Here is an 11,395-nt window from a genome sequence, read left to right on the forward strand (position 1 = left end):
GATCGATTTCTTTGAATTACCTGCTATATAAAACCCCTACACTAGTACACTGAAGCAGCAACCTGCTATGAGTTCACTTCAGAGTCCTGTTTTTTTTTTTTCCCTTCTCACCTGAATAAATTCTACTCCTTTCACTTTTTTTCACTTTTACCTTCCATTTTCTAAGAATTTCATTTTTCTGATTTGTAAGACAAAAACCCCAAAAGAAGAAACTGGTCTTGAACTGCTGGGATCTACCACAACATGAAGGCATAACTTGCAATTAAGAGCTGCAACATGCCATTCGCCAGTGGATAGTAGTGGAGAAGAATCAGACTTTGCAGTTTGAGAACCTTGGAGCTGATGCCAGCAGGCATTCCCTGCTGTTATTAGCTGCTAACACTAAAATGGGGCTTTCTTAGTTGCAGAGCCCTGTAGCTTACACAGACCCCACCAGCCAGCAAAAGTGGAGAATCAAGTTTCATCTCAAATTCTGATTTCAGTAGGACTAAAATATGAATTAGACATAACTTCCTATGTTCATATATGAATGTACCAACAATGAAACTCCACATCATATACAAATACACAGCCAATATCAATGTTTATAGCAGCACAATTCACAATAGCTGAATTATGGAACCAACTTAAGTGCCCTGCAGTAGATGAATGGATAGGGACACTTTGGTGTATATACACATATGGAACATCACTCAGCATTAAAAGAGAATAAAATCATGGCATTTGCAGGTAAATGGATAAAGTTGAGGAATATAATGCTAAGTGAAGCAAGCCAATCCCAAACCACCAAAGGCCAAATATTTTCTACCTTGACTCATAATGGCAATTATGGCAGGAAGAATGGGAGGAATGAAGGAACTTTAGATAGGGCAAAGGAGAAGGAGGGGAAGGGAGGGGACAAGGGGATAGGAATTATGGTGGAATGAGTTAGATGTCATTACCCTAAGTACATGTATAAGACACAAATGGTGTGAAAATACTTTGTGTACAATCAGTGTATTGAAAAATTGTGCTCTAAATGTGTAATATGAAATGAATTGCATTCTGCCATCATGTATAACAAATTAGAATAAATTTTAAAAAATTAACAAAAAACAACTACAAGAATTGGATCCTAATTAGAATGAGTTATACTCCATGTATGTATGTCAAAATGCACTCTACTGTCATATATATCTGAAAGCAACAAATAAAAAGTAAACTAAAAATTAAAAAAAAAACACTTTAACATTCAGAGGTTGAAATAAAGAGGAAGATTCAGAAAATTTGATATACGTGAAATTATTTTTTGAATAAAAGAATATATACTAAAGTCTATGTCCTGAAAAATATTGAAAAAAAAGCAAGGGTGATCAATTGTGTAAAATTCCATTGAAAAGCAAGTCAGATTGTAATATGAGAATCCAAAATTGGCATTGTCACATGCAAATACTTTGTAACTTTCAAAAATATAGACTTAATATAATGGGATTTAAGAGAAACAGGGAGGTGAAAAAGCATATTACTAAGCTGTTTTTAGTGTATTTTAATATTCATCTATATTTTGAAAATATCAATTCCTTGATTATTACAGAAAAAAATGGGGAAAATGAAAGAAAATACATTACTTAAGGAAAGAATATTTAAATGAAAGTCTTTCCTAGTAGATCTATTATGAAATCTGGTATCAGATGTCAATTTAAGAAACTTGCATCACTCAAAGTTTTTAGGCTCCATAGAAAATTTAACTTAGCCATAGTTTTTTATGACTACTGCTCATTATTCCACTATTCTATAATTAGCAACTTGTCTTTCTTGCCATCAAAAAATATTATAATTTGGTTCCATGATTTATTCAAGTTAATAATACAAAATAATTTTCATAGCACTCAGAAAGTCCAACCAACTTAAAAAACTGTGACTATCTTTACCTGAACAATTTTAAGCACCAATTTGTTTAAAAATATTTCATGTAAAAATACATAAAGTTATATGGGCAATTGGAAAGTACTGTACATAAATCTTACTTATTGAAGTTTTAAATACTAAATGAATAGTAGTGCATTAAAATGTGCATTAAAGTGTGCATTAAGTGTGCATTAAAATTTGTGTTTTCATTTTTGTTTCATTTAATTCAATTATTTACAATAGTATTGCATTTAAGTGTGCATTAAAAGATTTGTGTTTTTATTTTTGTTTCATTTGGCTCGATTATTTATATCTAGAACATAGAAAACATTGAATTTTAGAACTACAAAATATACTAAATTGATGAAAGTTGTAGCATGTTGTGTTTGCTTATTTATCAGAATTCTATTTGCATTTCAAAAGTATATGCATTAAACATATTTGTATTTGTCTTTGTTTTACCTTTTTATTTTGTGTTGCATTTTAAATGATACAGAAAGTCTGAGAAGACAGAATATATTCTTGCAAGTACAATAAAACTATTCAATGTCTTCTCTCTTTTGTATGACAGAATTATAGTCTGCTTACAAGGAGAAAAACATGGCTTAGGAGAAACCTTAAAATGCAATGTTGATCATAATATTTCTCTCCATTGCTAGCAAAAAAGACACCTGTAGGACTCATAATGTTCTGATGAAAGTTCTACTTTTCTTCTTCTTCCAATCCCTAGACCTCCCTGAGAAAAAATATCACTTTGGGATTCTCTTTCATCATAATATCTGGATGAAGCCATATAAAGAGAAAAAATATTGAACATTGTATTTAATATCTTTGGTTATTAACACATGTGCTAGCTCATATTACATTGTTTTACTATCAGGAAGATTGATATTAGTTTTCTTTCATTATATAAAAAAAAGATTGATCCAAAATATGATGTAGAAAAGCCCATAGTTTTGAACCAAATCTAAATTTTTATTATGTAGCCACATAAAGAGGATAACAGAAATTAACAATTATTGAGCAATTAGAATGTTAATCACTGAACTTAATTCATTCCAAGAATTATGCTATTTAAAAATTTATAATTCTCTTTATCTCTGGCAAACTCTAGTTCAAGAATAAAGTCAAGATTATAAAGTTAGAAAATAATAGAAATGGGCTGTGGATGTGGCTCAAGCGATAGCGCGTCCACTGGCATGCGTAGGGCATTGGGTTCCATCCTCAGCACCACATACAAATAAAATAAAGATGTTGTGTCCACTTAAAACTAAAAAAATAAATATTAAAAATATTCTCTCTCTCTCTCTCTCTTTCTCTCTCTCTCTCTCTCAAAAAAAGAAAGTAATAGAAAAAATAATGTAAGAAAAAATTAGCTGTTGCATGCCCCCATTGTTTTCTCTGGAGAAATAGAATAATAAATATTGACAAATTATACTTATTATCAATTTGCAGTAATGATTTAAATAAAATTTCCAGGGCAGTATTCAGAAAAAAATTTCTTCAATAGAAATATTGAGAACAAGAATCAAAAACTAAACTATAAACTAGTTAAAGAAATTTCATTGGAAATCCAGAAAACAGTCAAAGATCTACAACAACTAAACAAACACCCATCAAGAAAAGTAACATGTCAATAGGAGAAAATTTTATAACATTTGTGATCCTCCTTGCCTCACCCATTCCCCAGCATGATGCAGTCTTAGTAGAAAGAAAGCAGCACCCTCATCCCTAACTTTCTCCCTTGAAAAATATGGGGCAAAAATACTTTATTTGTAATGCACTAACATGTCTGGGGAAGACAGTAGAACTTGTCTAAGTTATATTTGGAGGCTCAAGTAATGAAAATGTGCAATAGTGGTATAACATGGATCTCAGGCAGGGAGAAATACCACATGCTGCTTAGAAAAGCTGCAATAAGATGAAGTCCTACAGATGTGGAGAAGAGATTACAAGTAGAGACAAAGTAAGTCATCTAAGATCCTAAGAGAAAGCTGCAATAAGATCTTTGGGAAATTAAGTCATTCAAATATCCCTGTATACAGAAGAAAGAGAAAAGCCACACAAAGTTTCAGATAAGATGCATACCAAGAATAGACCTGAGAAAATCATAAGCCTTCACTTCAGGTTGATGCCAGTGATTCAAGCATACCCAGCAGATAAGTAGAGTGTGTCATCATGAAATTACTCTGCAAAGACTGGGAAATGTAGCCAATTTTTCAAATGTCCAATTATCAAGAATAAACAATTCTAATGCATAATGAGAAACAGGAAAAAAGTCTCCATTGAAAGCAACAAAACCCAGCTGCATATTATCCATCCCTAGATATCTAGAAAGAGAGACATTGGATTTATTAGGCAAAACTTAAAAAGAATTATATTAAGTATGCTCAAATCATTAAAAATATGGAAAAAGAATAAAAATAAAATAAGAAAAAATAATATGTAAACAAAGTGAAAATTTGAATAAAGATACTGAAAATGTGTATAAAATAACTGAATAGAAAATTTCGCCAAAAGTTTCCATAAGCAAATCTGAATAACTAGGAAAGGGAATCACCAATTATGAAGATATGGTGTTTGAAATTATTGAGTCTCAGTAGTTTAGAAAAAACAAAATGAATTAAACAAAGTGAACAGAACCTGAGAGATTTATGTACACTATTCAGCTGAACAATATGCATACTATGGAAATTATAGGAAGAGAAGAAAAGAAAGTAATAGTGAGTCTTTGGCTGATACCATCTCAAAGTTAAAGATGTGGATCTACACCTACAAGAAACTAGAAAAATTCCAATGGAATCAATCAAATGACCATACAAGAAATATTATATTCAAAATTTTGAAAGACAGACAAAAGCACATTCTTAAAAGCAGCAAGAGAAAATTCATTCACAACTTACAAAGGATCCTCACTAAGAATATTTAACAATTTATCAGTGTAAGTCCTGAAGGCCAAAGGCAGAAGGATGATATATTTAAGGTGAAACACAACCTGTGCCCGCCTGGAGCCAGTCTCTATGTATTTAGCATCCAGTGAATTATACCACATATCAACAAAGTAGATATTTATGGCATGATTTTGGACAGGTTCAGGCTGGGAATGCTTCTTCTGGCACTGTTCCTACCCTCACAGATTAATTCAAATCAACAACTGCTATTCAAGTAACTCTTCCCACTGTGCCTTGTCTACCCCAGATCCAGCTATGCCAACCCCAGGGCATATGGCAATGACCTGAAATTAACAGTCAATCTCCTTTGGGTTTCACTCCATCATCTATACTGAAAATAGACTCAGACCAAGAAATATCTATAATTCCCTATTTTAAAAACCCATTCCTACTGCTAACCATAAGTCAAGTATGGCAAGAAAAAAGCCGATGTCTATCCAGTCCACTAACTCCACTTCTTAGTTCATTTGATAGTAAATGTTAAGAACCTCACATTTGATTGGCTTGGAGAACATGTGAAGAGTATGATCAGATAATGAAAGCCAATATTAAATCTGCTGGAGTTTCAAGTGCAGGAGTAAGAGAGAAGACTTTCAAAATTAAGACACAATTTGTTTTAATATGGCTTGAGAAATTTGGACACTTAAAATTCTACACAGAAAATAGACTTTACTTATATAGAGATAACTGGTGTGTTGTAAAATGGAAATTCAGTTTTCATTGCGTTTATTTAATCTATAAAGCCATAAAACGATAAGTAATATTACATGGTTCTATTTATATGTACAGTAAAAGGGACTTCCAGGTATTACTATAACTCATCAGTGTATTATTTCATCAGTATTAATTAAATGTTGGGGTATCTAACTTTCTTATTGTTAGACTATCATTGTTGATTTGGGAACTAAATTTCTTTTCTTTGAGGATTTGTATTTGGCATAGCATTTACCTTTTTAAGTAATAAATTACACATGCTAGGGAAATGATAGATTGGAATTTATCCTCAGATCCAAACATCAGGACAAATATTGCTAATCCTAATAAAGTCAAGTGGTAAATATTTCTGATCACCTACTTTCATTCAACAAGATTACCAGATTAATTTAGCTAAACTGATTCCAAACAGAATTACATTGGTCTAAATTAATTTCAAACTGTTTTTTACTTCTGCATATTTTGAGTACTATTTTACAATTTTAAAAGTTGTCAGTTTTAAATGAAAAATTACAACTCATTCTGACAGATATGCAAAGGATCAACTTTTTGTGAAATGAAGACTGGAAGCTAATGCATTAAATTAACAGAAGATTTTATACTCTTTATGTAAACAATTAGAGGGGAAAAAGTCTATGTATCAGATTAGCCACACTGGGAACATTTTTTCCTAAGAATAAATATTTTAAATAGCTAGAACTTGTCGTAAGTGTAAAAGTGGGCTTGATTCTGCAATGAATCTTTCACAACTGCCTCAACACACAGCAAACTTTTAAAAATAGATACTCCCCAAGTATTTTGTTCATAGTCAGATATGATTGCTTAAACTGTTCTAATATCTAATTTGGCCACAGAAGTTTTGATAACCATATTCACTTTTCATCTTTAGAAATCTACATGGGAAAAATCATATGGAACAGGTATAAAACTACTGCATGTATGAAAGAATACTTCCCATTGTGAGATACCTGATTGTTTTACATTGTATGTTGTGTTTGTATATATATATATATATATATATATATATATATATATATATACTTTGATTCATATAATTTTTTTATATTATGGAATTGGCTTTAATTCAACAAAAACTTAAAATAAAAATAATTACTAAAAAGAGAGAAAATATATAAAAGGTGCTGCTTGTGAGACAAACAGTTAATATAAATTGTAAAATAAATATAAAAATGCAGGGGAAATTATTTTAGGGATTTTTATTTCCATTATATTAAATTTTTAGATCAGTTTGCATATGATAACAATATTTAGTTTTTCTTTACTTTTAGTCTTCTTTTTAAAAATAAGTTCACATTCAAAGGTTTTTGAAATAGGACATACACATATCTTTTAAAGGCTTCAATCATGTACAACACATATTTCAATTTTAATGATATTATAAGTTTTTAATTTTATGAAAATATCATATAGTCATATAGGGAAATGCAATAAAACAATTGATTTTTGTATACTGGCTTTTGTCATAAAAACTTTATGAATTTAATTATAAATTCTATTTATTTTATATTCTAAGACTTCTTAGAATAATCTATATACTTGTTTTTGTTGTGAATTTTAATCTTTATGATTTTTTGCCTTATTTTACTGTGTACTCCAGTAGTATTGGAAAAGAAGTATCAAAGGTGGACATACTATTTTTCCAACCCTAATAGGAAATTTGTCAGTATTTCAACATTTGCTGTGTTATAAGTTGTAATTTATATTGATGTCTAGGAACTTCATTCTGTTGGAAGAAATTTTATCAAGAGGAGAATAATATGTAGGTTAAAGTAATTAAAATCTTGTAAATATTCATGAGTGTTAGTTTTTATTGTATGTTTATCATAGATACAGAAATATAGATATTTTATGTAAAATAATTGGACAGTAGAATATTTAGATACTTTTATCTAATAATTTTAGGAAAAAAGGAGAAAAATCATGGCCTAATAGATTTTTTTTGTACTGGTTAGAAGTCATATTTAATTATTTTAAGAACATGTAAGAGGTAAGATAATGAAGGTAGCAGATAAAGAACACCCCTTTGATTTTTCTGAAAAAGAAGAAAACATAATAATATAGTTTCAGATTTTCAAGCTGATCATTAAGATCTCAATTCATGGTATTGAGAATTTCTGGTACATTCTGTCACTTCCAATTTTATACCTGGTGAAATCCTGCCTTCAATTTAAATGTCACTTACCAAATCTAAAGAACAATTCTCCTTTTTGTATGTGCGCTGCAATCATTTTTTTTTTCATATTATGTTTTTATTAGAGCTAGTTTTGCCACTTTAGGAATCTGTATTTAAAAAAAAAAAACTGTCTAAGAATATGTGCTTTGCATTTTGACCAAAAAGTTGAAATCATAATTCCAGAATTACTGAAAAGTTCTGTGATCTCAGCAAAGTCATTCCAAATCTCTGAAGTTTATATTCTTTATCTATAAAATAAGATTAAATTAAGTACCAATGTAATGGTAAGTATAAAGATTAAATTTGTGGATGCTTAGGAACATTTAGGCTAGTATTGCTCAATAAGTATTTCTACTTTTAGGTGATATTCATATGTATTTATGCCTCTCACATTAAGTTGCAAAATCCTTGAGGACAATATTTGCTTTTAATTTTTCAGGTTAGAATAATATATTGAAATTTAAATTGGCTACCATATATTTGTTATGGAGAGCATATCTCTGAATTAAAATATAACTAATATGTAAACATTCTCAATATTATTGAATGTATTTGATTATTTTCAATATGTTAATGGTTACCTTAGTGATAGTAATATATATTTGCTTTAAAACTGGTAATTTTCAGAGTATGCATTATCTATAAATGAGCAGATGGAACTGATTCAAATTTTGAGAGTAATTTGGAACAACTCAGTGTTTAAAATAATTAACAGTTGCTTGACACAAACATGTTTCTAGAAAATTTTAAACTAGAAAGGCTTTCTAATTTGTGAAGTCTTATTTATGCCTTTTCAAAATATCAAGTTGTATTTGTAATGCCATAGATGCTTTATAAGTATCTTTTGTGACACAGTTATGTAAGATACTTTTGAACGTGGATTAATTATGTAGCCCCCTTTTAAGGTTCTTAAATGATTCTTTAAACTTATCAAGTTACACTTGTCCATCTAGAGATTGACTTGTATATGCAAACATGCACTTTTCATATTTGGGGTATAGTGTGCACAAAAATACTCAACTTAATTAGAACTCTGGATTTCTTGGAAATCGGAACAAAAACCCTGGGAAAGAATATTTTAGATTTAAATGAGTTTGAGAATATGTGGTGATATTTTAGTGATACTGTTTCTGGTGTTGTTACCATATATACTGTATCAATTAAATTAACCTATAACCAATGAGATCAACATTACATTAGAAAGACCGGGAAGAGTTGTATGAATTCCTAGTTCCTACACTCAGAAATTGTAATTTACTTGGACCCATGCCTGAGCAGTAAGATTTCACATCTAATTCTAATTTGTACTCCAGATTAAGACTTCTGGTATAATGAGTCAGGGGAAATGAAACTAAGCTAAGTCCTACTTTCCTCAAGGATCTCATTGTCAGCAGATTTTATAAAATGGCCCTCCAATCCAATGCACAAAAATGGAGAATATGATGAAATATTACTTTGGTGATTTTTATTACATGGCATAATTGAGTATAAAACTTAATCTAACCTCATGGAGTTTGAAAGAAGTGAATCGTCACCACATGGTGGCAGAAGAAATAGTCAAAGAAATTTAAATCATAAGAATAATTTAATGTGCAATGGTTCATTTTGACGATGGAGGCAGCTCTATGTAAAAGAGCTCTGAGACTGAGACAACACTCTGAAAGAGAGTTAGGCAATGAAGTTCTTGTAATTGTAACAAGAGACTGTAAAAACTAACAACTTGATAAGATCATGATAATAAGGTAAGCTAGTTGACCACAACTTTGGTCTTCTAATATCCTAAACAGAGACAACAGTCTAGCTTGCCTGGACTTTTGACCTACAAAGTCCAGATTTGAAGTTGATAAATTGGTATTGTTTAATCTATTGTCAAGCTTTTTTTTTTTTTTTTTAATCAGAGTTTCTCCAAAGAATAGTGCTCTTTATTTGGGAAGAACTGAGTATCACAATGGGGATACATATATACCATAAAGATTATGGGGATATATAAGGAAATTGAGGAAAGGAGAAGTTTTAAAGAGAAAAGTGAGGAGGATTACATAAAATATCTTCTATCAATAATCCTTAGCCACAAATATTAATGGCAACGTGACATTAGTGCATTGTTGAATAGTTGCTGGGTTGATGTTCTTGTAGAAGTAATTTTTTATATGTGGTTGTGATGAACTTTGAGTAAACTTGCAGTTATGGTAGAATCTTCCTGACAGATATTATTATGAAGTTATGTGTAAGAATCCTGGAATTATTTACTTTTTGATGTTGTCATTGTTAAGTCTGACAGAAATGCCTCTCTTTTGATTTTCACAAGGTTCACATTTCTTTCCCATCACTAAACAGTAGGAATTGTTGCTCAGTAATATATACACATACATATATATGTATATGTAATACATGCATATATAAAATATGTGTACATAATATGTATATATAATCAGTAATATATTGTCAGTATGCCATATTTAATTATTTTAGAAGTCTTATTTAATTGTTTTAAGAATATATAAGAGGTAAGATAATGAAGGTATCAGATAAAGAACACTTCTTTGATTTTTCTAAAAAAGAAGAAAATATAATAATATGTTTTCATTTTTTTCAAGCTGCTCATTAAGACCTCAACTCACAGTATTGAAAATTTTTGGTATATTCTTATATATATATATATAATTTTTGGTATATTCTGATATATATTCTAATATATATATATATATACATTCCACAGACCTCATATTCCTGTTTTCCAATGCTCAAAATTTAAATTCTTAGGTTAAATCCAACTTACTATTTCAGTTAAGATTCCTCCTCATCCACTCCTTCTTGAGTACTTCTCTGCCTACAGCAACTTTGATCACACACTTGGTGACCTCATCTCCTTCATAAGAGAATTCCCTATTCCTCTTCTTGTGACTGAAACCACAAGAAACTTGCTTCTTTCCTAGATACTTTCCATTATTATTGCTAGTTCAATCTTTCTCTGTCTTCCAGGTAAATCAATCAACAAAAATAACAATAATCACATTTATATAAGGCTTAGTGATGACCTGCCATTCTTATTTTTATTTTTTTACTTTTAGTTGATATGTAACAATTTTATATACTTAATAGGTTAACTGTGTTATTTGATACATGCATATAATGTGGGATGATTGAATCATAATATTAGAACACCACCACTTCAAATATTTATTTCTTTGTGTTGAAAATATTTTAAAATTTTCTTATAAATATTTTGAAATTACAGTAGGTTATTTATTGAATATTATCACCTTAGTGTGGCATGGAATACTAGATTTTAACTAGACATGATGGTGTGCACTTGTAGTGCCAACTATTTGGGAGACTAGGATGGGAGAACCTTTGGAACTCAACCTGGGCAACATAGTAAGACTCCATCCCCCTTCAAAAAAGAAGAAAAAAATAGGATTATAGAGTTTATTCCTGACTCATCAGCACCTTTTAATTCTCTTCACCTCCTTCTGATCTTCTGGTCGCCACTCTTCTACTCTTTACTTCTTTGAGCTCAACTATTTGAGCTTCCACCTATAAGTGAGATCATGGCTGCATTTGTCTTTTTGTTCCTGGTTTATTTAATTGACCATAGTGTTCTTCAGACTTATCCATGTTGATGCAAATTACCCCAACTCCCCATCTT

The sequence above is a fragment of the Callospermophilus lateralis genome, chromosome 10 (assembly GCF_048772815.1).
Source record: "Callospermophilus lateralis isolate mCalLat2 chromosome 10, mCalLat2.hap1, whole genome shotgun sequence".
NCBI lineage: Eukaryota > Metazoa > Chordata > Mammalia > Rodentia > Sciuridae > Callospermophilus > Callospermophilus lateralis.